General features: G+C 35.0%; 2 long non-coding RNA genes across 2 annotated transcripts; one reads left to right on the forward strand and one right to left on the reverse strand.

Annotated features, from left to right (window-relative positions):
• Positions 1-2,168: 2,168 nt before the first annotated feature.
• Positions 2,169-6,545, reverse strand: LOC108734878. The gene is made up of 3 exons (XR_001937464.1): positions 6,213-6,545; positions 3,576-4,148; positions 2,169-2,654 (listed from the first exon to the last, which is right to left on the reverse strand). It is a non-coding gene; the product is annotated as an uncharacterized LOC108734878 (long non-coding RNA).
• A 14,092-nt stretch (positions 6,546-20,637) lies between these two features.
• LOC108734877 lies at positions 20,638-23,809 on the forward strand. Its single transcript, XR_001937463.1, has 3 exons — positions 20,638-22,329; positions 22,663-22,752; positions 22,818-23,809. It is a non-coding gene; the product is annotated as an uncharacterized LOC108734877 (long non-coding RNA).
• Positions 23,810-26,001: the final 2,192 nt, after the last annotated feature.

Genomic DNA, 26,001 nt, shown 5'->3' on the forward strand with positions numbered 1-26,001 from the left:
AGGAAAATTAATAAGAAGTCTATTGCCTGAACATAACGTGGTAAATCTTTCAACAAAACAATTATTGTGCGTGTTTCTTTTGACTACAATGTTAAATTGGTTTTCGAGTTGACATCCGCATGACAAACGGAACCCTTAAAGGTTCACTCGTATGTCTGTCTGTTTGTTTTTTTTTTTATTATTTTGTGACTACGGTCTTCATTAATAATCATTAATTAATAACTTTATAAGCAACTGACTTTTTTACAGTAATTGATACAGGTGTTAAGATATTTTATTTAAAGCAATTTTTACATTTACGCACGTTTGACCTCTCACTTTTAGGCTTTTTTATTTCCTGAATTTATTTACATTAATGTTTTGAACACTTGTCTCTGGTAGACGTGTCTGCCGATGACCCTGATCTTTCGCAGTGTTTGAAATAAGAAAGAAGGTGAAAATTTGCATTATGTAGTGTCTTTATAAAAAACATTTCATGAAGAGAGCATAAATCGTAAACAAAGGCAATCAACAACTACGGAACAATATCTACCATTCTTAGTACACACAGTAGGGCTGTTAAATAGATTTATTAAAATTTGCTTTATAAATATTGATGGATTTAACTTTCAATTAGAAAGTAAAAACCATTTGATAATTTCATATTTCGTTTATTCGAAGAATTATTATTAATAAAAAATATAAGATACTGATAACTTAAAAAGTTGTTCCTAATAAAACATTTCCATTGAATAATTTGTTATCCAAAAAAAAATTTATAATATTACCGACAATTTGATTTTAGTTTATTCGTTTGCTTTTTGGGATTTCTACAGTATAAATTAAAATAAGGAGAGATAAAGGTTTCTCATGCATGTCGTTATACACTAGGAGTGATTTGTATTACATGCAATCATCAAATGACGTCATAATGTTTAAAAAATTCAATAAGGTATAAAAAATTCGTAGGAAATAAACAATGTCACTACCAATTTCTGATGTTTCATGTTTAACGTATCAGAAGAGGAATATATAGATATGAATAGGAGAGGGATTTGGAAGAGATCCCGATGAATATCGAATTGCCAATAAAATGCCATCTTTACAAAGTCATATAAACTGATATCTGCCAGTTTGTCGAATAGAATGATACAGAGAACGAATCTTCGTCAAATTACTTTGAAATTATCCCAAAATCTATTGAAAAAAATTTAATGAATATTTTATGAGAGAGGTTAATAAAAAGGTGGTTAAGCAAAAGTTCCTGAAATTTTCTAGAATGAATCAGACCAAGAAAAATGTTAACTTGCTCTGGAATTATAGTTGACCCCAAATTTTTAAATCGCGAATTTGTCTGAATCAGCCCTCAGATGAAAGGTTAAAACAGATGACCGAAGTATGACATTAACGCTACAATTTTAATGAGGATTTAAAACGGAAATAACGCATAGCGCGATAACAAAATACCTGTTAAAAGCGCATTCCTTGGCCTTAGTCAATGAAGAACGTACATTGGCAAGATCATCAATTTAAGTGTAGTGGTACCCAGCAGATTTAGAAAATTTTCTTGAGAGACGAACATTTCCTCCTGACTTCTACTTAATTTATCCCTAAAAATAACATTTAATTTATAAATTGTTACGGAGGGTCCTCCAAAAATGCTGTAAAAAAAAATATGGGTTAATATTTAATTGTAGTCAGTATATCGCCATCTATCCACTGAATGTACGACGCGACTGGGCACGTAAACGAAATTAGTAAGAACGGTATAATTGCTTAGAGAACAATTCAGCAAAACTACCACACGTGGATCGCAATTTCGATCTTACCTATTGGACCTCATCAGCACGCCATAGGCATAGACTGCCTATCGAAGTTACAGAAGACCGTATTGTTGTCTGCCTTCTTGATCTCGTGCTCCTAGTTCTTGGTCTTCATCTCTAATTCAATAACGATAAGACTAAAACTGCAACGCCAAAACTGATTTTGCCTATCACTATTTATAGAGTAGAAGTAGGTGATGGTTTTAGGTTCCACAAAGATTGAGATTCCGACACATTTCCAGAACAAAAGCGTATTTATTTCTAAACTCGAAATCCCAAAAGTTTTCTTTTGTATCAATAATGGTTAAATATGCACAATATAAATAGTATTTAAATTTTTATTATCTTCTACAAAATCAACCTTTCCATAGAATGGCAGAGGATATAAGAACCATCGATTCACCATAAATAAAGATTAACTTGTTGGACTTCCATATGAGAATGAGAGACTTTAATGATCCATCATTTGACTTCAACTTTCATATTTAACGCATCATTTGAGCTATTGCCTAATTTAATATGATATTAATTAGAACAAAGGCAGAAAGCCTTTTTTATGAATAGTGTTCAAAAATTCTAACAATCAGAGAAACCCCAAAACGGAAAAAATGTATCTCACATTTAATGATATAGGGAATATTTTCATGAAATATCGCACTCGGGAATCTGGTTGAATGGAGTGTTGATATATATAAATGGAAAAAGATGTTCACTATTAAATTAAAAAGGTGTAGGTACATACCTTATGTTTTCAACTCACTTAGTTATTTTAAGAAGTTTGAACGTTGATCTTCTAGGCGACGAACTGATTCGCTATTCAATCCCATGTAATATCGGACAGAACAATTCCTCCTTCAGAAAATAAAAATAATTTTATAAAGATTGTAAAATAAAATTAAATTTAAGTAAATGACAATGGCGATTTACTCCAAATTTTGTGAACAACTCTAATAATTTTTCCTTATGGTAATTCATACAGTCTTTCCTTGATTATTTTTAAATATTGTAACATGCCTCCATTATCGGCTGAATAATCATCATTGATCTCACAATTATGTAAAATTTAATGCACTCTACACCACGGGGGTGCAGGGACGCTTTAATCACGACGGTATGCAAAGTTACTAAACCGAAAAGATCCACTTGATGAATAAATCTCTTGAGAGAAATGAAAAAGGAAAGATGGTAGTTGCATATAGACATACTTCCTAGAGGTACATTATCAAACGCATATTTGTAATGCCAATTATTATTAGAATAAGATTTAAATGATCTATCCGAAAAATCTTAAACTTTGAATTTCAAACACTATTTCAGATTAAAACTGTTCTTGATAAAATGGTTGAATTGACGGAAAGTAGATAAGAAAGTATGTGATGGACGAAGGTTAATAGCATAACTTTTTTCTGACAGTCAATGAATAAATTGAGTCGTATTCAAGGGATGGGTTTGCAGTTAAATCGAATTTCTTTAGAGCTAAATTGATGGAAGAAATTAAAGAATAATCAAAATTTATCAGACGCATTAGTGGTTGCAACAGCATAAAGGCCATAAATCTTCTCGGATCTACGTTGGCAGAAATCATGGTTTTAATGGTAAAGCTAAAAGGGCCGAGAAATAAATTATTGGACACGATAATATAAATGTAAGCTAAATCAATTAATTTTGTTTGTCCAAAATGACCAAACGACTCTTGTCACAATGCCTAAGATAATTTATCGTTAATGAAGGGTAGTAAAATATGGAAGTGTAATGGGAGCCATTACGGCGTACCTTGCTCAATCCAGCGAATCAAATGCTCCCGATGCAATTTCCTTCCATTTATCTCCTTCGAGTCGCTAAAGCTGTTCCACGTGATTGTTGTTTGCGAAACGTAACCGTTTGGACACGGAAAAACGTCTCCATTGATGTCGTCGTGACTGGTGGCTGTGGCTTCACCACTTCGGCACGGAAACAGATTAGCGATCATACCGCGATGACAGACAGGCAAAAGGCGCAACGGCTTATGACAAGTAGGTTGTGACAATATCGGGGATGCAAACGATGATGGGAGGGGCCCCGCGGTGGTTGTGTGCTCTATCGATCGTCAAATGTCCTCCGTTTCCCGCCAACTGCGCAACCAAAGGGCGCATGCGTGGCCGCTTATGGGATCAGGATCGTGAACAGCTCGGCTGGCGAAAAAGCTGAGCCTTGCTGAAAAAGCAGCTCAGGCTCCGTTGAAAGAGTGGTTTGGTCCCAATGAAATGTGGAAGATGCGTCTCCTGGGAATTTTCAGCTCCCTCGCGCCCTCCTCGCTCTTTCACCGCTGTCGACCCTCTCTCGTGAATACTCGTCGCGCTTTGCCATCTGAAAAATTTCAACTGACGTTTAACGTGGCGCATACAAATGGCAAAAATAGAAGATCTCGCTTCGCTTTCTCCGCAACTGTTGCACTCATCTAACGTGATTGCTCTTTCACAAATAGGATGATTTCAGTGTGGATTACAGCAAACATTTTGAGTTGGTCTTTTATATTTAATGGATAAATGTAATATCAGGAACAGGCGACATTCAGGGAACGAGTGATCGTATAAATGCATGCATTAAATTTATTGCGCAAGGGATAACGTTTATTTGGAACAAGTTCAAAGTAGCATTTCTGCACAAAAAGTCAGACAGCTTTTATTATTTAAAAATTAATATAAATACATGTTCAGAACCGTAAGGAAATTGAATTTATATTTAACGTTTAGGGAAAAAAATGTTAAAATAGTTTTAGTAGAATTTTCATTACATCAAAGTTTCCTCATTAGTTTGAGGTTATCTGTAGTAGTAAAAAATGAATCATTCTATTGATTAACAATACATATGAATTGCCTTTTTGTCTACAAGCAGCGGCGTACGATGGGGGAGGGGGTGCAAATGGGATCATGGGCCTCGAACGGCGTAAATGTGGGGACGGCAGTAATGTTGTCTTCAGTATTAGATAGAATGAGGTCCGCGCCACACAGGAATGATAAATATCCCAATTTTTAGATCTTTGTACCAGTTTTTAATTATCTGTACCATGTAGCAAGACATTACAGTCCTAGTTCGCAAAAATACAAGATTTTTGTGTTGATAAAAATGTATAAAAAGCAACTATCTTGTATCTTCCCGTAGAAATGGCATTTTTTCAATAAGTCTTGGTAAAATGATCGAACCGATACTTTATGTTTTATTTACATTTATATATTAGATCTTGTATTAGATCTTGCAAATATCATCAGCAAAGTGATACAGAATCCTGAACTATTGAAAAATTAAAATATTGCAAAGGTATAGAAAGAAAATGTATGCACTTAGCGATCATAAAAATGCTGAAGGTCGCGAAAGTGAGAGTATAGCCTATATGAAGAACCAAAATGTGAAATCTTTACAATTCTTTAGATCCTCAAACTCCTCTTGATATTCTGAATTATATATAGGTAAATGAGTTATGTGAGACCTTTTCAAATGTACACGCTTACTTTTACGTTCGTTCCTAAGCAAATTAACAACTGTAATAGCAACTGCTGAAGGCCGACCAATTTGAATAAAATAATTGTAAAAACAGGGCGCCAAATTTAGGTTTGCCTTGGATGAAAATTCACGCCACGCCACTGGCAAGCAGTACCTGCACCTCCAAGTACTTATTATGTAATATCTCTTACATCCCTCTAACTTCTGAATCATGTCAATTAAACCAAATTTCAACAGCCACCAACTTTTTAATAAATCGGAAAAAGAATAATCATTGTTTTCAGTGACGTAACAGTAGGCTGCCAGAACGGCCAAAATGTCACGGGCTCCCGGCCTGAGGGTGCCGCCAGACCGAAACGCCGTGAGGTCAGTACGAACCTAAAATTTTTATTAGATATTGTAAATAATATAAATTTTGTATTTAATCAAATTTAAGTTAGGTATTAACCCAAAAACATACACGAATTATACAAATAAATTATGAAGATTATAACACATTCATAAGAAAAAGATATCGTTCAGTTTTAGTACGCATCCACTGTGCTAACTATAAGTTCGTTGTCTTGCCGCGGCTCTTTGGTGGCGCGGGTTAATGATGTTAGGGGAATGCCCGATTCCTATTTTTGAAAGACCTTCATGTCAGTCAAACGAATAGGTACTAACTTTCTGCGAAATTTAAATAAATATATGTATAATTTTACAATTTTGCTCTCAATATGATACCTACGTTCATTGAATTAAAGTTTATTAGATAGGTAATCAATCAAAAATGCACACAAATTATAGTAGTGTTGATAGCTGTACATATGTTCTTTACTTCGTGATTTATAAAGATGAAACTACAAGGTGAATAAACGTTTTAGATTAAAACATCAATGATTATACCCATTTTTTTAAATTCAATGAAATATAGATAGATAAGGACATTACCAAATCTCCATTTTTCAATCCTAATGGCGAACAAGCTTCGATGTTTTCTGCTATATATTTATATTTAATCAGTTCCTTTTTTATTTTCCAGTTCAACATCTGAATGATTCTTTTAGACACTTTCACACATTTGCACCACTGTCCCACTATACAAAAAAAAAAACTATTTCCATTATTTTAAAAACCACCCACACAATATGTGACATTACTTGATTTCTATAAAAGTAAGTTTTACTGACGATTGATGAATAATAAATGACTACGCAATAAAAACTTTGAGGAATGAATAGAAGAACACTGTTGCGGCACACGTATTACTAATACTAATCGTAAATGTTATAATATTTATACACACATATATGCATGCATACATAATACATTCGTTGCAGACTTAGGCCACTTTCACACAATGCAATAACGACGCGATTTCCAGCACGCGATTTGTCGTATGGTATCGGAACGCCGCTTTCACATTATCCGACAATATTTGTTACAACAACGATCCAAGATCAAATGCGAGCCTAGCTATCCTCGCAGTGTTGTCTCGTTTAGTTGCATGTATTTAATGGAGCGAAAAACAGTAATTCTATGAAATCGACTATTTCGTAATTTAATTTTTTTTTCTTTAAGAAAGACATGTTAATGGCTGCAACTTGCGGTTAGCACTACTGGCACATCATACACGTCCGACGAAAATGAGTATCGACAACCATGGACAACGATGAGTTGGCGCGACACACGATATGTGTGAAAGCATACATTTGGTTATATTGAATATACGTGACGTGCAATTTTTTATCGTACGATTTGTTAATCCAAATGGAAATGTGTTTGCGACATTTTTTACTGCAACGATTTTAATATCGGATTGCATCAGTGTAAACACGTTCGCTTTAATTACATGTCGTTATCGCATTGTGTGAATGAGGCCTTAGACTTAGCGCGTACTGCGGCTTTTTAGTCGTAGCGACTGAAAAGTGGCGGTCGCAAGAAGTAAAACTGATGCGCGACCAAATGATCGCAGCTTTTAGTCATTTGCAATATGAGCGTCACAGAAACAATGTGTATTGTAGTATTGTTATTGTGAATAAATGCTAATAATACTAAAAGGAACCAGAAGAAGCAATATTGGTTCCCTCCTATCATAAATCAGATTAGTAAAACGGCAATTTTCTTTTTTCAATTTCAGATGTAATTTTTCCGTATTTAAAACAGTATGTGACGTTTCTTCTTCCTTTGCAAGAGAGGATTCATAGTATATGTTTGATAACCATAATGTATTCATTAATTATGCACAAAACAACAGATGATAGTCAGTGAGTTGTGACAGTTTAGTCTTAAAGTGCGCGCAGGTTCATTGCTGTCCGTACGATTTATTCTAATATCCGCAACAATCGCGTCGCAAGAAAAAGACCAGTGGTCACTTTTTAATTATTTAGTCGCATATGCTCGCACTTGTATTTACTGGCCTATGCGAGCGTTTGCGACTAAATAATCGCGCGATTAAAAAATCGTAGTGCGCTCGAGGGCTTAATTTCAACTGCAAAACTTTTTCCATTGGATATTTACATATACTTACATACATCTGTAATAACAATAACGAATAAATTGATAAGGCTATAAATAAAAGTTATACACACTCAATTTATTTTTGTATTTTAGATATTAGCAGCTACTTTGTCAATAAAACGCTGACGAGATTGTTACTAATCATTAGGAGAAATTGACCTGTCTGGGTGTTTCGTCAGTTGACGCTAACGATAACGAAAGGCAATAAGAACGCGAACTACAGAACTTTAAATGTTGTCGATCATTGACGGTTCGTTAACTAGAGTACTTTTTGGGCATACTTTTGAAGTGAAACTTCTGTATGTATAGACGGGGTATTACGATCTTTCTGTCACGAAAAAGCGTCACGGCCGCATGGAGGGGGTAGTCGGTATATCGCGTCGGAGGGATAGAAAGGCTGGTGGCGGCAGCGAGAAGGCAACAGATGTATTAGATAGGTATAATGCGCAGCAGCGCGGAGAGAGAGTCCCGGCGGCGTGTGCTGTGCTCAACTGTTCTTACCTCTGCTTTCCACGTCGCTGAGCATCATTGCCTCTATTTGCGGTCTGTGTAAAAACCAAATCATAATTTGCAATAAACCTGTAAAAACGAAATGTGTGCTGCGACACATAGTAGAAGTGAAAATTCAACGGACAAGTGGAAAAACGACTGGCAACGGACAAGTGAAATAACATGTTTTCACCATAAAACACTTGGATTTGTAGTCAGGAGAGTCTCAACCGATGAATTTGTCATATGTCTTAGATGGTATCGTCACGCCACTGGTTATTTTTAAGATGCTCATAAAATGATTGATTTCAAATTATTTTTTATCCTAAAGTTCAAAAAAAAGGAGTATGATGTGGGTCAGTTAAAAATCGGAACTTATGTAGGTAGTTCTGTTTCAGATCAGCATTTCATATTTTATTGCAATGTATGACAATAGTCGATTATTGGGTGTTAATAGTAATGCTGTTATTTATACATATAATAATTTGAATGAACTTTTATGGAAGGAACCCCTGGTTTGCCCACACCTGGTATAAAAGTCAGCGACGCCAGTCTAGTCGGCGCCTGCAAAAGGATAGTGTGTCTAAGTTGAAGTATAAATGGAGAATCTATCAACAAGTAATTCCTTTTCGAGAAAGTCATTAATTATTATCCATTTATGTCTGCTCCTTAATTCATATTTTGTAATGAACATCAGCATCTATTGTCGAAAAAAAAAAAGAATAAATATTCTTAAAAATGGATTTGGAGCATGACTTGACGGACGGATTCACAGAATTTTTAGTAATTTGGTTTGAACAAAATATGCAAATGATTCTGGTCTAAATGGCGTCGTGTGTTCGAGAAGCAACTCTCAAAAACTCTGTGAGAAGGATAAGTAAATATGCTAAAAGGAAGATGAGCGATAAGGATATTTTAAGGTATTGTTGGAAATTTAACAGTTACACAAGGGACATGCCAAGATAATACAACACACCAACTCGGTTCATCTACATTTTTGGTAACCAATAAAAGTTATTCAATTCGATTTTTTTTTTCTACTCAAGAGAGATATAAATACATATAAAACAAGCCGTGACGGGGATCTGGACTCTGTGTGCAATAAAACCGATGCTAACATCATATGCTACTTCCAGCAGGCATCTTCATGCCTTTAAAATGAATTAAGACCTTCTTCCAAAATCCAATGTTCCAAGATCGTTTGACGGCTCTATCGATGTTTTCCATTGAAAACTTATTCATATCAAGCTTCTATGAAGGCTTGAATTAACTTTAAAAAAGTAGAAGAGCTGAACATTTATAGAATACCGGTTTCATTTCACCATGAACTACCTCTGCTTGGTACTAAGCCATGATTTATATAAATGAATGCATAAAAATCTTATGGCGGTCGATTTTCTGTAGTCCTTTCGCGATCGTTATAACTGGAGTTTACTGAATAAATATATTTTCTATAGTATTAACAATAAATGATGGATGTTTTCGGATCTCTTTCTACATGCAGCTATGCTTACAATAAGTATTGTATAAGTAACGGAATGTAATAGCAATATGGTGTTATGCATGTCGTGACGCGACGAACACCAAGTCCCTGACCTAGGGCAAGAAAACCAAGATTGATGACGTTGGCAACATTGTCGGGTTGTTGAATTCCTGACCCGCTTAATTCATCACCCAGATTTAAATAGCAAGTCACTTAGAAACCAATACGTACGTGCTCAGTGTTATTGCTTTTGCTGCGTTCAGATTTCGATTGCCCAACGTGCAAGAATAACGGAATGCAACGTGTTCTTCCAGTCACACACATATCAATACACACACACATACAGCGTCATGACTCGTCAATATTTGCCACAAGGCACAAACTACAGAGGTCGCCAAATAAGTATTGTAGTTTTGTAATGCTGTCATTTACTAAATGAAGACAAATTATTTCTACCCATTATCTGTGACTGTAGAAGTTTACCAAAAGATTTCATCATCATAAGATCGTCAGTCCTAAGACTGATTGATAGACAAGCATTAACACTCTTTTCTATCCTGAGTTACTCTTTGCATATCTCTAAAACTAGAACATCCCACAACCTTCAATATTTGTGCACAGCAATCTAGTCTAGGTCTACATCGGCCCTTCTTGTTTCTGCTTTCAATATGTCTTTGACTAGTTCTTCATGCCCGAAAAGGTGTCCTACCAACTTATTTCGCTTATTTCTTATTGACTTCCATAGCGCCCTCTAGCTTCCTACTCTTTCCAATACCTCCTCATTTCTAATCTTCTCTATCCACGATATCCTCATCATTCTCCGGTAACACCACATTTCGAACGCTTCTAACCTTTTCTAATTAACTGTTTGCGAGGTTAAAAGTGATTTCTTTTTGATAAAAGCGACTCTACCCTGCGCTAACTTATGTTTTATATCTCTACTGCTATTTCCATCCTGAGTCATCTAACTTTCTAAATACCGAAAATAAGTCACTTTTAATTTTTCGTCTCCCATCGTTATATTCACTTATTCCCTACCCTTTCTTCTTTAAAAATCTAGTAGCAAAAATTTCTGAATTAATGAATTGTTCTTTACATATATGTATAAGCAAGTAGGTATGTGAGATGATATAATACATTGATGTGGAGACATTGTGAGAGATTCGATGTTTGACTAAAAAAATTAAACTACAGTTCGACTTTCGCTACAAGTCGTTTGTGTGCAACCGGTATATCTGTAACCTAGCCAGACAGGTGTGAAAAAAAAATTTTGGGTGTTTCATTCCCACCAGCCAGTAATGCTAGTGGGCGGGCAGTCCCTCTGGACCACGCCGGAAGGTAGGGCAGAAGGCTCTCTTCAGCCTGCTTTCAGGAATCGTGGGAATGGGTGGGTGGTGGTTCGGGTGAGAAAGATTAGACGGACGAAATGAAGACAGAAGAAAATAAAAGATTATCTGTGGAATATTACTGCCTCAGCATTTGTCTATGTGATCCAAGGAAACCACAGAAAAACTTGGACCAAGGCAGACAAACCCGGAATCGAACCGACGTCCTCCCGGATGCTAAGCAATGGTCTAAACCTCTAGGTCATGCCGCTCGGCCAGACAGGTGTGGCTAGGTTACCGTTTTTATACGTGAACTGGGACGTTATTACCCATCAGTCCTGGAAGTTACTGACCAATAGATGACGCGTACATACATGTACATATTAATAAGTATAATCAACATGCGAAAGCAAAGGGTTGAATTCGGCCTTAAAGAATAAACTTCAGCAAGAGAAAATTAGGATGTAACATATGTAGATGTATATCGAGTAGTACCTAAAAGTCTTGGCATTTAATAAACTTCTAGAAGTTTGTGTCAATATTGACATTAAGCACTATTTATAGTGGTATTTCTTTTTTTAGTTCTACCATATACCGCACACGTTTCCAATTGTACCACCGTTGATGGGATCAGTAAGCAGTAACGGCTTAAAACACGCAATCAGCTGTAAAGTACAAACAAACACGAGCAAAGAACCGGAGTGCAAATTGAATGTGTCACAACTTAATCGCTTGTTTTCGCTCTGTCAATAAACAAACACGACTGTTGAATACAAACTGACACTAAATGTACGCTTCGAAGGTAAACACGCGGTTCTGTTAATACTTAGTGTCGTAACAAGGGAATTAAACGGTTGACGAATTCTATCTATTTCTATTTTGGGATTCTAATACGTTTTCGGTTTTAGAAGATTTCTGTCACAACACTTTTGTTTTTGTCGAAGTACCACATACCTACGTATACGAGGTCTATTTAAAAATTATCGCGAATTTTCGGTTTTTTCAAAAATTATTTCTTTATTTACGAATATACAGGTCTGACGAAGGAAGCTGGCGAGCGGTCGCGCAGGTACTTGCCCATTTATGACCTATTTAGGTTAGTCACTTGGAACCGATACACAAATAAGCTTTCAGTAGGCGTAAATTATAGTATTAATACAGCCAGGACAGTAGCGTACTAGAAAATAACGTAAAAACATGACTTATCAAAAAGAAAAAAAATAACCTATTGCTTTTGTTTTATAGTTAGTTTTCACATTCACTGTCACCATGGAATCTCTATCACTGTCACCAACATCAACAATTAGTTCTTCTGTTTGTATGTCTATTACTTGCTCACTGATCCCTATTTTTAAATATTTAATCTACGCCCCTGATAGGAATACTGAAGAATAAGGGCTGCAATCTTTATATCTAAAACTGCCTACTTTTTCCACCGCGCATCCACGCCATTTTAAAATTTCCGCCAGCTTCCAGCGTCAGGCCTGTATATTTTGTCCCTTTCAAAGTTATCCCCACCAGATATTATTATTATTACTTCCAAGCACTTCAAAAAATCACTTTTTGTGATCTTATTCAGCTCCTCCTTCGATGCAGTCTTTATCTCCTCAATCGTAGCGTAACGTCGTTCTTTCATGGGCCTCATCAGTTTCGGGAGCAAGAAAAAGTCACAAGGGGGCAGATCTGGGAGATACGGTGGCTCCGGCATTATTAGTGCGTTTTTGGTCAAAAATTCGCACACAAGTAACGATGTGTGGGCAGGGGCGTTTTCATGGTGGAAAAGCCAATTTCTGTTCTTCCACAAATCCGGGCGTTTCCAGAGGATTGCTACGCGCAAATTGGGAATAACTTACAGGTATTATTCCTTATTGACCGTTCTACCTTGTAGCAAGAACTCATGATGCACTACGCCCCTGCAATTGAAGAAAACTATAAGGAAAACCTGCACATTCGACCTAACTTGGTGCGCTTTTTTCGGACTAGGCTCATGCGGCAGTTGCCGTTGGGATGATTGAGCTTTTATAAGCATAAATCCATGATTCGTCACCAGTTATGACCCTCTGGAGCAAATTTGGGTAGTCGCGGACAGAGTCCAACAGTTCCTTAATAATGTCAATGCGATGCTGTTTTTGGTCGAAATTGATCAATTTTGGTAAGAATTTTGCGGCGACCTATCTCATAGCCAAATCACTGGTAAAAATCGAATGGCAGGAGTCAAACGATATGTTTAGGACCTAATCAACTTCTCTAATGGTGATTCGACGATTAGCTAATACTATTTCCTTCACTTCATCAACGTTTTCGACTGTTGTTGATGTGCTCGAGCGTCCGGCATGCTCTTCGTCATTTTATACCACCGATAAACGTTGCAGCGGTCCAAGCGAGCTTCACCATATGCCACAGTCAACATTCAGAATGCGTCCGCGCACTTAATTTTGTTTTTTACACAAAATTTGATACAGATTCTTTGATCCATTTTTTGAAATAGGAAAAATCGAAGACGAACCAAAACACGTGCCAGAAAAGCAGCTGTCAAAAATTAGCTGAACATTCAAGATGGCCAAACTTGTCGGTATAAGTGAGAGACATGCGTGCCAACATTACGTCAAAAAAAAATCGAAAATCGAATATACGTAATCCACTGAAATTCAAAATTCGCGATACTTTTTGAACCGACCCCGTAAATAAAATTGAAATGCCTATTTGAATATGGAAATTAAGCACATACCTCAGTATGGTTTTTGATATGCTACTAAAACACAAACGACTCTTCAAAAAATTGTCTGTCTGTCTATATGGACTAATCTTCTAAACGTCCTCAATTTATTTTGATGTGAAAGGGAAGTTATCAGGAATGATATAGGCTACTTTAAAAAGTATTTGTTGTTAATAAAACTCATTTATTCTAAACGATTAGTAGTTAGAGCACTGTTTTGTTTCTGGTTCCCTAGGGTTAGTTTTATGTAATAATTTATTGTAAATTGTTCATCTCTGACAATTCGATGTCGTTTTGTCTAAAATTATTCTTTTTAATATGCTTTTATAAAGCATAGAGAAGTTATCAAGCTTAAATTTTGAAAATCTTTATTTTTGTCAAACGTAGGTACATGCAAATAAATCGGCAGTTGATTGCTAGTCTTCAAAAGGTTTTATTAACATATAGGTACATATATTGTACAGGAATTGCAATGTAAATGTTTTAGAGTCCTCGGTTGTAGAAAGATCATTGAACCGGATGAAGTTAGAGAAAAGAAATGAAAGAAACTTAAAACTGCTTCCAATTTATTTTCGCATCGAACGGATGTAATTGGGTCATCATCAAATTAAAACAGGTTTATAATATATATATATATAATGAAATTAAAAGTAATTGAAGAAGCCTGCACCTGCTACAAGGTATTAAACATGCACAACAATTATGTGAACATAATGCGGTTTAACATTATTTTCGTTAACGACTTTCCTAATAATAGTCACTACATACAGAAGAAGAATCACAACACAACAAAAATCCAGCCAAAGTGTGTGTGAAAACACGTTTAAAAATAGCACAACTGATTCGACCCGTATGAGAAACTTCATGGAATGCAGCGGTTACAACTTTTCTATCAAGGATTCGAGGTTAATACGTACAGATAAACCTGTAATACAAAAGTAAACATCTTCTCATACATGTACATATAGCATGGTCGTCTTGGGTGCAAAGAAACGAAGAAAGTCGGTCAATGACCAACGAGAATTTTCTACTGATATAGAAGAAAAACCTCAAATTACTAGAAACACTTGGTCTCAGAGTAACAATATAATCACTACATTGGCTTTGACACTACCAGTCGGAAATTTGGGTTTGAAATTTTTGACGTGACAACGTCTTATAATTCGATGGAGCCGGGCTGCACGCACGAAAAAACATGACTCTAAGGCGTTCCATTTAAGACTTGAAGTGCAAGCGAGAGCGCGGAACGAGCGACAAAGAGGCACGATCGGCCTCCGCGTTCGGCAGCGTTCGACATCTGTTTCACTCCTACTTGAGTGAGCGATGCGTCCGCGTGGACAACTGCTATACAGTAATACATTTCCATTTTCCTCCTTCTCTATATCCATACAAAATATCTATCAAACAAATAAAATTAAAATTTTCTTTTGAAAAATAAAACCATTCCATTAGTATTTTCTTATGACGTTGTCACGTTCAACTATCGTCAGTAAACCGACTTTACAGACAACCGATTTTTTTTATGAGACGCTCGGTTCGAATGAGGCAAACGGAAAACGCCCCAGTTAGAAAACGCACTTCCTTATTCGTACTTAACCAAAACCAAACCAAATGAGGAACTCGGCGAAATTAGTTAGCCCGATTAGAAAATTATTTAGGTTTGCCGATTAACTGATGCTTAAAGATATAATTAGGATTTAATTAACGTCTTAAAAATCAAAACAAAATTTCGATTTAGGGGGTCCTTATGAAAAGCAAATTCCTTACCTAGTCGGGACATATCGAAATGTCCTTTCTTTTTTATATCAATAAGCATCAACTCTATTCAAAAAACGGTCAGACAGACGCACGAATGATCCTACAAGGGTTCTGTGTTTCATTGGGACGTACGGAACTCTAATCCGGGAACCAACTTAACATTATAGTTAAAAAAACATGTTCTCCTATTCCTTCAAACTGCAAATGTAAATTTGCACGCACAATATTGTTTTGTTGAAAGATTTACCATGTTATGTTCAGAACATAGACTTAATTAATTTTCCTGTAATCTCTAAGTAAAAAACTATTTTTTGTTACTTTAAGTTTGGTGGATTCAGAGATAATGAGGGGAAGTGATTAATTTTCACCTATTTCCTTAAATAACTATTATTTTAGAATTATAAAAAAATATATTTGAGGCCCTTACAACAAGCCCATTCATTTGATATATCACACAGTGCAGTTAGCGAAAGTTTTTTTTTAAATTTTCTACTGGCCCCCAAAAATGACCCTCACGTTCAAAATTGATTTATTTATGTTAAGCGTCCGCATTTGAAATTCATATGTACTACATTTCAACTTAATCAGTCTAGCAAATTCGGAACAAATTGACTGTGACAGACGGACAGACAGACACATGAGTGATCCTGTAAGGGTTCCATTTTTCATTTGGACGCACGGAACCCTAAAATGCATTAGTAATAAAAGATGACAATAGATTACTCACGTATAATAGGCATATATACCAACAGTAATTTATTGAATAAATGTGGCAATATCGTCTGATTATTTTTATTTCTTAAACGTTAGGTTATGATTGGAAAAAGTTCCTATTATTTAAAATTTAATCAGAACAAGCTTCTCAACAATAACCCAATATTTTTTAAGTAAAATCACAATGTATCTATATTTAATAAGCGGCTATTATGCGAGTTTCAATTCATGTGTATTAATCGGAATATGAAAATAAGAAAATTCCACCACTCTCAAGTACTTGTTTTGACTAGGTACATAAAGAAAAGGTTTTACCGATTCGATCAAAAATATATATCTTTCTATTTAAGTACGTGCTTATAAAATGCTTGTTTCCAATTTAATATCTACGTATTTGTAAATCGATTCCTTAAAAAGTTACCACCGACAAAGCCTGTAAAAATGCAAATAAATCAACGCTCGAAGTCATTAAACTACTTTCTTGGCATATTTAGTTCGCTTTTTATTGGAGATCCGAAAAAAATAGGGTCATGCTTAGTAAATAACAAAGTTGACGACCAATTAGATACTGGCAAACACACTCAATGTAACTGATCTCATCGTCGTGGAATTCACATTTATGCCAGGAAGAATTATATTAAAAAAACGGCTCCCAACGCCTACTTTAAATAATGAGTTCGCTACGCGCATATAAATGTGTATAACGTACATTAAACTAAATGTTTATCTTCTCTGTAGTAAGTTTTAGAAGTCAACCTACAGAGAACACTCTAAATATATTTGCTTGAATGGGCTGTAATATGATTATTAATATAAAAAAATATCTTTGCGCTCATTTGAAACTAGAACTTTAATAATCTTTGGTTGAATTATTGTATGAATAGAAGCTCAAACTTACAAACATCCTTAATTACTTATTGGATTACCATAAATTCGATTTTTTTAGTACTTCGAGGATTTCGCATGTTGCTTTTTTAAAAATTATATGAACAAGTAGTTAAGTTTTGAATGCATCAGTACCTACGCAGTTTTGTCAAAATATCATTGGTTTTATTATCATTTGTACTGTAACTTTCCATCTCTTCCTCAACAAGAATGTATATTGTAAATTGTGAGCTTCAAAAGGAGAAGCTTTTATGACAGTTTCAATTTCTCGTTCCTGCAAATTGGAATACGTTTCCTGGGACTGAAAACATGATCATGATACATGACCATTCCTCTGGGATAAACTGAAAAAATCAGTCAAACTAGTGATAAGCAAAATTGGTCTTGGTTTCGCGATCTTGGTCTTGGCTTGCGAAAATGGTAGACCAAGACCAAGACTGTCTTTATACTGACAAGACCAATACTAAAACCAAGACCGAATATGCAAGACCAATGCCAAACATGCAAGACTCTTGGAACAAAACATTCTTTGTATTTGAAATTTTCAGTTTGCCTTATTAGATTTTAACACTAAATATAAAAAAAAACAAAATTACCACTGTTTGAAAAAATAGATTTATACGAATGTCCTCTGAGCAAATGTTGTTTGCTCCTATACCTATTTGGGTAACGTGGTTGAAATATAGAGACAAACTAATTTTTTTTGCGGGCAATACTAAGACTTAATACGCAAGACTAAGACCAAGCCTGAGAATGTATCAGTAAGATCAAAACCAATCTATAAAGGTATTTGAGCAAGACCAATCCCAAAATTGATTAAGCAAGAGGAAGACCAAAACCAAGACTGGGACAATCAAATCAAGTCTCACAAAAAAGGGAATCCATTTTTTGATAATCACCTGCACGTTAATGTCAACGTGGCTTGGCCAATACTGTTATGTGAAAATGGGAATGATATGATCCTAGAACCTTCTTGCATGAGAATTTCAGCTTTACCAGATGCTTAATGTAAGTGTATTGATTGACAATAAGTCACCTCATCACTTCCACCACTTCTGTTGTAAATACATGACGTAAACATACAACAAAGACATCTTTGATAAGTAGCATTTACGTGAGTATTCTGCTTCTCATTTTTATCAACGATATAATTCTAATTTACAAAAGCCCTTGTGTAACATTTGAAATACTTCAGTTAGCACGTTAGCAGCAAATGTCAGTAGACAGCAACATACTACTGTATTATAAAAGTGGATTTGGTTATATGGAGCATCTTTGTTTTGATCGGTCATTTATCGAGACTCTTTATGACGTGCTGATGAGATCAAATAAGATCGAAATTGCGCTCCACCTCTAGTAGTTTCAATAAATTACTGGCCAAGTAATAGTTTGCTCCTTTTGGATGTTTAAACAAAAACTTTTGATGCTTTACATTAGAAGCAGCTAGTAGCATCTGCAGCCCTTTAAAATTCACTTTTTCAGCAATAGGAAAACTCTACTCTTGTTTCACCCTTTGAGACTTTTTCAAGAGAGCTCAATAAGTAGAAGCCTTTGTGGCGGTTTTCTACTAATAATGTTTCACAAAGAACCAATACTGGAATCCCCGCAGCAAGTATTGTGTATTAACACGATGATGCCGTTTTGAAGATTTTTTTAAGGTAGATACCATAAGAAAAATATAATAAGTTTAGATATTAAAAACAAACACTTCAATTACCCTGTTGTGATTATAACATCATTAAAATATATACAACCAACCGTACACCCGAATATAGACCCGTTCACTTTTTTTACGTTGATTCAGAGACAATCCGGTCTTTTAATTAAATGGTTTAAATTCTTTAAAATTGAAAACAAACTTAAAAATGTTTAAAAATTGTCATTGTTTTTGGTTAAAACAAAACTCACGTAACTGTTACCAGAATTCTATATAGTACCAACCGAAATTAAAAACATTTTAGTAAATTAGTGTGTAGGATGTGCAGAGTTGAGTTTGAAGGTAAGGATTGTAATAAAATAAATGATTAACAAAGGCAGGTAGGCTTTTGTACCTTTATAGAATGGAGAATATTGGCTGGTCAACTAAACTGGTTTCGATTTACACTCAGCAATAAATTTTATTTGTTGACGGATTCTCGACCTTTCAACAAACGGTGGAAATAGAGTTTGAAGAGATTCTGGTGAGAACTACCGAGAACATTTAAGAATTGAAAAATAATACTGCTTCCTGAGCTATATGATAGTCTGAAGTTTTTGTGTTGGTGATTTATCAAAAACATGAAACGTGGTACTAATTTGTGTAAAGCACAGAAGTACAGGCTCGTTGATGAAGTAAAATAACAGTTGTCAAATTAAAATAAACATTAAAAACATTAACATAAAAATGGTAATTATCCAGAATTGAGGCTCCAGACTAAAATCGCTCCAAAAATTTTTTCATTTTCCATTTACACAACATTTTTCAAATACATGTCATATCCTATATTCGAATGTGACGTAGATACTGTTATTATACAGAGTGGTAGTTTCGTTAGAATGAGTAAGTCAGTATATGGGTTATAGCGAAAACCAGCTGGACTCAAGTTATGTCCATCCTAGAAGCAAAGCACTTGCAGTTGATCGTCGATATTTAAATCCGAAAGTCTAATCGATAATATAATCGGTCACGTATAATCGATTGGTTACCAACGTGAATCTCGAACGAGATAATCTACCACACAATATGAATATATATATGTACCTTATTATCAATACTTATCTTTTAACTGTGAACCGTGAATAGTAAAATCAAACACCACAACGAAAATCAAACCAATAATAAAGCGTCTTAAAATCCAAAAGATAGTACCGAATGGTACCCCAATTATTGTGATAGTTAATATATGTTAATAAAAATCAGAAAGAGATTATAAATTGCATTTTCCATTTAGGTATTAATATTAACTAATAGTTTTGTAACTTTATGTCCTTCGAAAATATGCAAAATTATTATCAATATGTTAACTATCACAGTGACTTTGAAATCAAATCAAATCATTTGTTAAATAACATTTGTGGGTGTACCAAATTACTGTAGTTGATATAAACACTATAGTAATATTATTATGATATACCCACCTACTAAAAAAGTAATTTTTCAATCAGAGATTTCATTATGACTATTATAAAATGTTTATTTATAAGGTAGAATATTTTTACTTCTGATATGAATCTCGAGGGTGTTTTTAGTTTGTGTTTGAGTGTCGTGATGATTTGCAAAGTTTTCGTATTTTTTTTATAGAGAAAAATTCGTGTAGATTTAACAAATTAGGTTTATTGGCAACTTATTTAACTCAATACAAAAAATTTAACATTACAAGATAAATATCAGTTGTGCAAAGAATGTATGCATTTTGCGAGTTTAGGCTAGTCAATAATCTTTGTATTTTAATTTTACGAACTCTTCCCCGAAATTATAAACATTCACCCGTTGTGCAACAGTTTAAGTCAACACATCGTCTTGTTTAAAAATTCGTGTTCTTTCCTCAGCGACTGCTATTTTTTTCCAGACAATGAGGCAATAAGAATTCATTTCACAAAGGCTAGAGATTGTTTATTTTATACCCAAGTCGCATCATCCAATATCTTCATACTTTCAGACACCATTTCAACGCTTTGAATATTAAAGGATATTTTAGTAGCTTCGGGCGCGTGGAAAGAGCTTGCCAATTAAAATTTACCCTCTAAAGATGTGCCAACGCATTCGGATATTGATCGTTCCGAGAGGGTGCGCATGCGTTACAGGAAAATAACCCTAGCAAAATTTTCTCAAGGGAAAATGGCGATAACACTGTATCGATTTCACTCCATTCATGAACCCGGGGCTGCACAATTTTTTTCTAGTCTATTTATAATTTGGTTTCAGGCTATTTTGGGTAACCTGCTATATAAATAAGTAAGTGATAGAAATGTAATTACTTCTAACCGCTCAGAACTTACTCGTTATTGTGAACATTTTTAACAAGGGGTAATAACAGAATCCACACAAATTTTGATTTTAGTAAAATGCAAATGGTTTTAGTTGTATGAGGTAATACAGTAGTCGTCAATCAATTACCTCGAAAAAATTGATTAATAATAATGGTGAAAAACTGCTTTATTATGGCTTTTTAAACCATCTTTTATAAAATGCATACTGTAACTCATCTAGGGTCGTTCTACTGTTAGTTGCTCATAAAAAGATTGGATTCTTTAAGCTTTAAGCTCTAAGGTATGTTCTTGTCCTTCAAGTAGCTATGTAAGTATACACATTTAATTAAACCAATAATGTAATTTGTACCTAAAGTTTCCCGTCAATGGAAAGTTAGGCTTCTTTAGGGATTTTTATTTTTACCCAAAGTTGCTTCCGTTTTTTTTTTACGAATACAGTTTTTTTATTCAATTTTTTTTGAAAGGTGCTGTACAATTTGTATTAAGTTCAAAGGCCTAGAGAAACGAATTTTAAAAAATATGACACACTTATGGAAATAAAAGGATTGAAATCTGTTTCGTGGAGGAAAATTATAGGAAATTTATTTCATAAATGTAGACCTACTCGGCCTACTCAGCAAATATTAGAAAGTTATACTTACCTAAAGCTTTTCCCAAATGGAAATTTTTATGAATTCCATTCTTGCTCTAGAACTTGCTCACTTTAACGGTACACTAACAAATTTCAAATTTTCACATTCGAGTATAAAGCATATAAAGAACTGAGCGTAAAAGGATGCGATCCAAGCTTGCTCCCGCCGTCAAGTTTCACTACCAACTGTTAGCGTTGTCTTCCCTATTACCCGGTTCCCTCCGAGCGACCGACCGGAGCCATTAACATAAATTATTAGAGGAGACAGTTAATATTGGGCCATAAAGTTTACCCATGCTGGCATTTCTGGAGAGAACAACGATTGCTCAACGGACTTTTAGTGGAAAGCTCGGGGCGATTTTGGACGAAACTGCAACCGGAGCGATCCGTCGCGCTATTTGGCTTTTGTTGTTGTTATATTCTATTATCTATTGAACTTGGAGTTTGTCTATTCGAAGTATATGGTCGTTTTTGCGTTTGGTGTTACGTTCTGCTGGAATGATGCTCAAACCTTGGCGGAATTTCAGTTGACTCACAATTCCTTTACGGAGCGGCACACAACGGTGATCAAAACGAAGGTACACAATGTCACACAAGCGATATCATTAATTTTCTTAGAGAACATATAGAAGGAATGCCGACTTTTGAATTAAATCATTTTTGAAACACAAAAGTGATTGTGAAGAAATCTATTTAATAAATTTGTGAAACAAACCAAATGGGTTTGCTTTTAAAACCCTTCTTTAGAACTAAACAATGAGATTAATTCGTAATGAAAGGCAATGATACTTGTTTAAACTTATGCATTCCATTATTCTATAGTTAACGCATTTATTTTCAAGTAAACAACATAATGGTTTACCACACATCATATCGTCTTTGCCATAATAATTGTATCGCTTATTCTTTAGTAGTAGTGCATGACGGTTGGTTGACCGCAAGTACCTAAACATTGTAATGGTGCATCATCTTTTCGCAACTATAAGTGCTGAATATACAGGGTGAGATATTTGTCTTGAGACTATGAATATCTTCATTAAATCTTATTATTTTGATTGATTTTTAGATACTTCGTGACCGTGGGTATGACTTTTACCCTGACCCTCGAGATGATTTTGCAAGTTAAGTCATTTTGTTCCAACCCCAGAAATGGAAAGAGCAAAAAATTTTGTGATTGGGAATATTCTTGAAGTTATTTTTTTTTTAATTTTTCAAGATATTAAAAACGATCAAATATCATAAATCTCTTCAGTGAATCTCATTATTTCGGAAACAGTTTCAGGCAAAAGCGAATATTTTCAGAGAGGCAATTAACTGCCAGTTAATCTTGTAGGTGTGCTCAACCTTCACATTCAAGCTCAATTCATGATCAAGTTTGTTTTATTTTGAAATACACAAACCCAGGAATGGAAAGAAATCGATAACACTGTTGAAGTTGGTTTCCTCTTAATTTTTCAGTAAGCATTAATGAGAAATTAAGAACAAATCAACTTCAGTGGTTTTCCTTGCTGTTGACAAAAATATGTTTTCCCAATAAAAAATTACCGAAACCACAAGTTCAAGCTAGAGTTTACACTCAAGTTCGCCATTTTGATTGCCTCTTTGAAATTGTACAACTTCTGTCTGAAACATTTCCCGAAATAATGGGATTCAGTCTAGGTATTTTGGATATATAATTGCTCTTAATTGGTTCAAAATTAAAAGCAAATTAACTTCAAGGGCACTTCCGATTAGAAAATTTTGCGCTCTTCCTAATGCCGAGATCAAAAAGAAGCATCCCCAATTGAGAGAAAAAATGAAAACAATAACTTATCGTTCAAATGACCTTAATTGTCAAGGTCAATATTAAGTTCATGATCACCAAATGATCTGTCTTTGAGAAGAATACAACAAAATCAAGATATTTCATTGTCTTTAGTTAATAAATTACCCACCCTATTTTATCACCACCCTTTTGGCAATTATATAGAACAGGAATTAAGAACAATTTGTTATTTTCAAATGTACCTATAATATAGGTGTATACGAGTTGTATAGAGGAATATATTTAACCGTAGTTTAAAATCAACCCTAGAACTTTAATAATCTTTGGTTGAATTATTGTATGAATAGAAGCTCAAACTTACAAACATCCTTAATTACTTATTGGATTACCATAAATTCGATTTTTTTAGTACTTCGAGGATTTCGCATGTTGCTTTTTTAAAAATATATGAACAAGTAGTTAAGTTTTGAATGCATCAGTACCTACGCAGTTTTGTCAAAATATCATTGGTTTTTATTATCATTTGTACTGTAACTTTCCATCTCTTCCTCAACAAGAATGTATATTGTAAATTGTGAGCTTCAAAAGGAGAAGCTTTTATGACAGTTTCAATTTCTCGTTCCTGCAAATTGGAATACGTTTCCTGGGACTGAAAACATGATCATGATACNTTGGATCTCATCAGCGCGTTGTAGCACTGTACTACAAATGGCGTTTACAGGGCCATTTGTCGTATTTACTATTACTTTTATTACATTATGGTTTGAAATAGATTTTTTGATTACACCGTATTTTATATGTACAACGCTCAAGTGTTATCTAATGAGGAACTAATAAAAATGTTAATATAACCGTTACTTTACTGACGCAAACAACCATGACCTAACTTCTTTTGAAACGCCTAGGCGAAATTTAAAACGGCCATTTATTTCATACGCATTCTTACCATTTTGCTTCACCCATGTGTAACAGACAGTATCTATTTTGATTTTGGAACGAATTGCATATTACGGTGACTAGGAGCTAGCCAGCAAAAACCAGTGTTGCCAGATGAATTTCCTTTTCATGGCTTAATTTTCTACCGCAATTTCCTTATATTTCCCAAGCGATTCTTACAACAAAAGAAGGATGTTTAAACCAAAAGATTCATTTGGCGCATTTCTATTCTTTAGCAGTTATTCACAAATATTTAAATAAATTTTCAAAGTACAAGTACCTAATCTGTACACAACAAAGATTCATTTGGCACAGAAACTAAATTATATCATAAATTAACCAAGAATCCCTGTTTTTTTAAGCTGGCGATAAATTCCTTAGGTCTGGGGAAACTTGCCTAGGCTTGGCAACGCTAGCCAAAAAGCGAATGTGTTAGTGGACATCTCTCTTCCGCTTACTTACTGTTTGCAAAGAGTAGCAGAGCTAACAGTGTGAATTTGACAGTCTTCTATTTAGTGAATATATTGAATCGGAGTCATTTTAAAAATCATCAGATCTAGCCTGTTAGTAGCCATTCGGTCCACAAATTACCTTTTCGGATTGAGTAGATAGTGCTTACAGAATGCACACATGTTAAAGGTGTAGGTATGTTTGGAGCACGACGCTGGACGGGTGCGAAAACACTGGACAGTGAGCACGGCGGAAAAAAAAATGTTAGAAGCGTTTGAAATATGGTGTTACAGGCGAATGATGAGGATACCGTGGATAGAGACTGTTAGAAATGAAGAGGTATTAGAAAGAATAGGAGAACAGAGGACTCTATGGAAGACAATAAAAAATAGGCGAGATAGGTTGGTAGGACACCTTCTCAGGCATGAAGGTCTAGTCAGAGACATATTAGAGGCAAAAACAGGAGTTAGGAGAGGTAGAGGTAGATCTAGATTAGATTACTGTTCGCAAACAGTTAAGGATATGGATTGCTCTAGTTTTAGAGAAATGCGAAGATTAGCTCAGGATAAGAAAGAGTGGAGGGCGTGTCCAACTAGTCTGAGGACTGACGACTGATGATGACCAAAATGTACAATTAATGACACCACCTAACTTGTTTTTCTTTTCTTGGTCCCCAATTCTTGAAGGAGCATTTTTACAACATATGTACGTAAGAATTCATTTTAGCTGCATCATAATATCTGATGGTTACTCATGCCGTACATATAACGTGCAGGGCGCCTTCCTTCCGTTCTGATTTTTTTTTCGGCAGTGGATACTGGATGGATATAAGGTGTGCAGCTGTCAATAATATAGTAACACCGATGACGCGATGGGTCCAAAAGCTCCACGTTGATGCACCGGTAAACAAAGGTCCAAGTGAGATGGAATAACGTGCGGCACGGCCATTATAAAAAAGGCGGCGATAGAATTTGGGGCTAGCTGCCCCATGCAGGATTATAATACCGTTTCGAGTGACAGCTGCAGAACTACATTCATAGAAGGTAACTCTGCTTACGTCATCGCCATCCGGCTTAACACATTTTAACCGGTGTGTGTG

The sequence above is a fragment of the Agrilus planipennis genome, unplaced genomic scaffold, assembly GCF_000699045.2.
Source record: "Agrilus planipennis isolate EAB-ADULT unplaced genomic scaffold, Apla_2.0 scaffold50, whole genome shotgun sequence".
In the NCBI taxonomy this organism is placed as follows: domain Eukaryota; kingdom Metazoa; phylum Arthropoda; class Insecta; order Coleoptera; family Buprestidae; genus Agrilus; species Agrilus planipennis.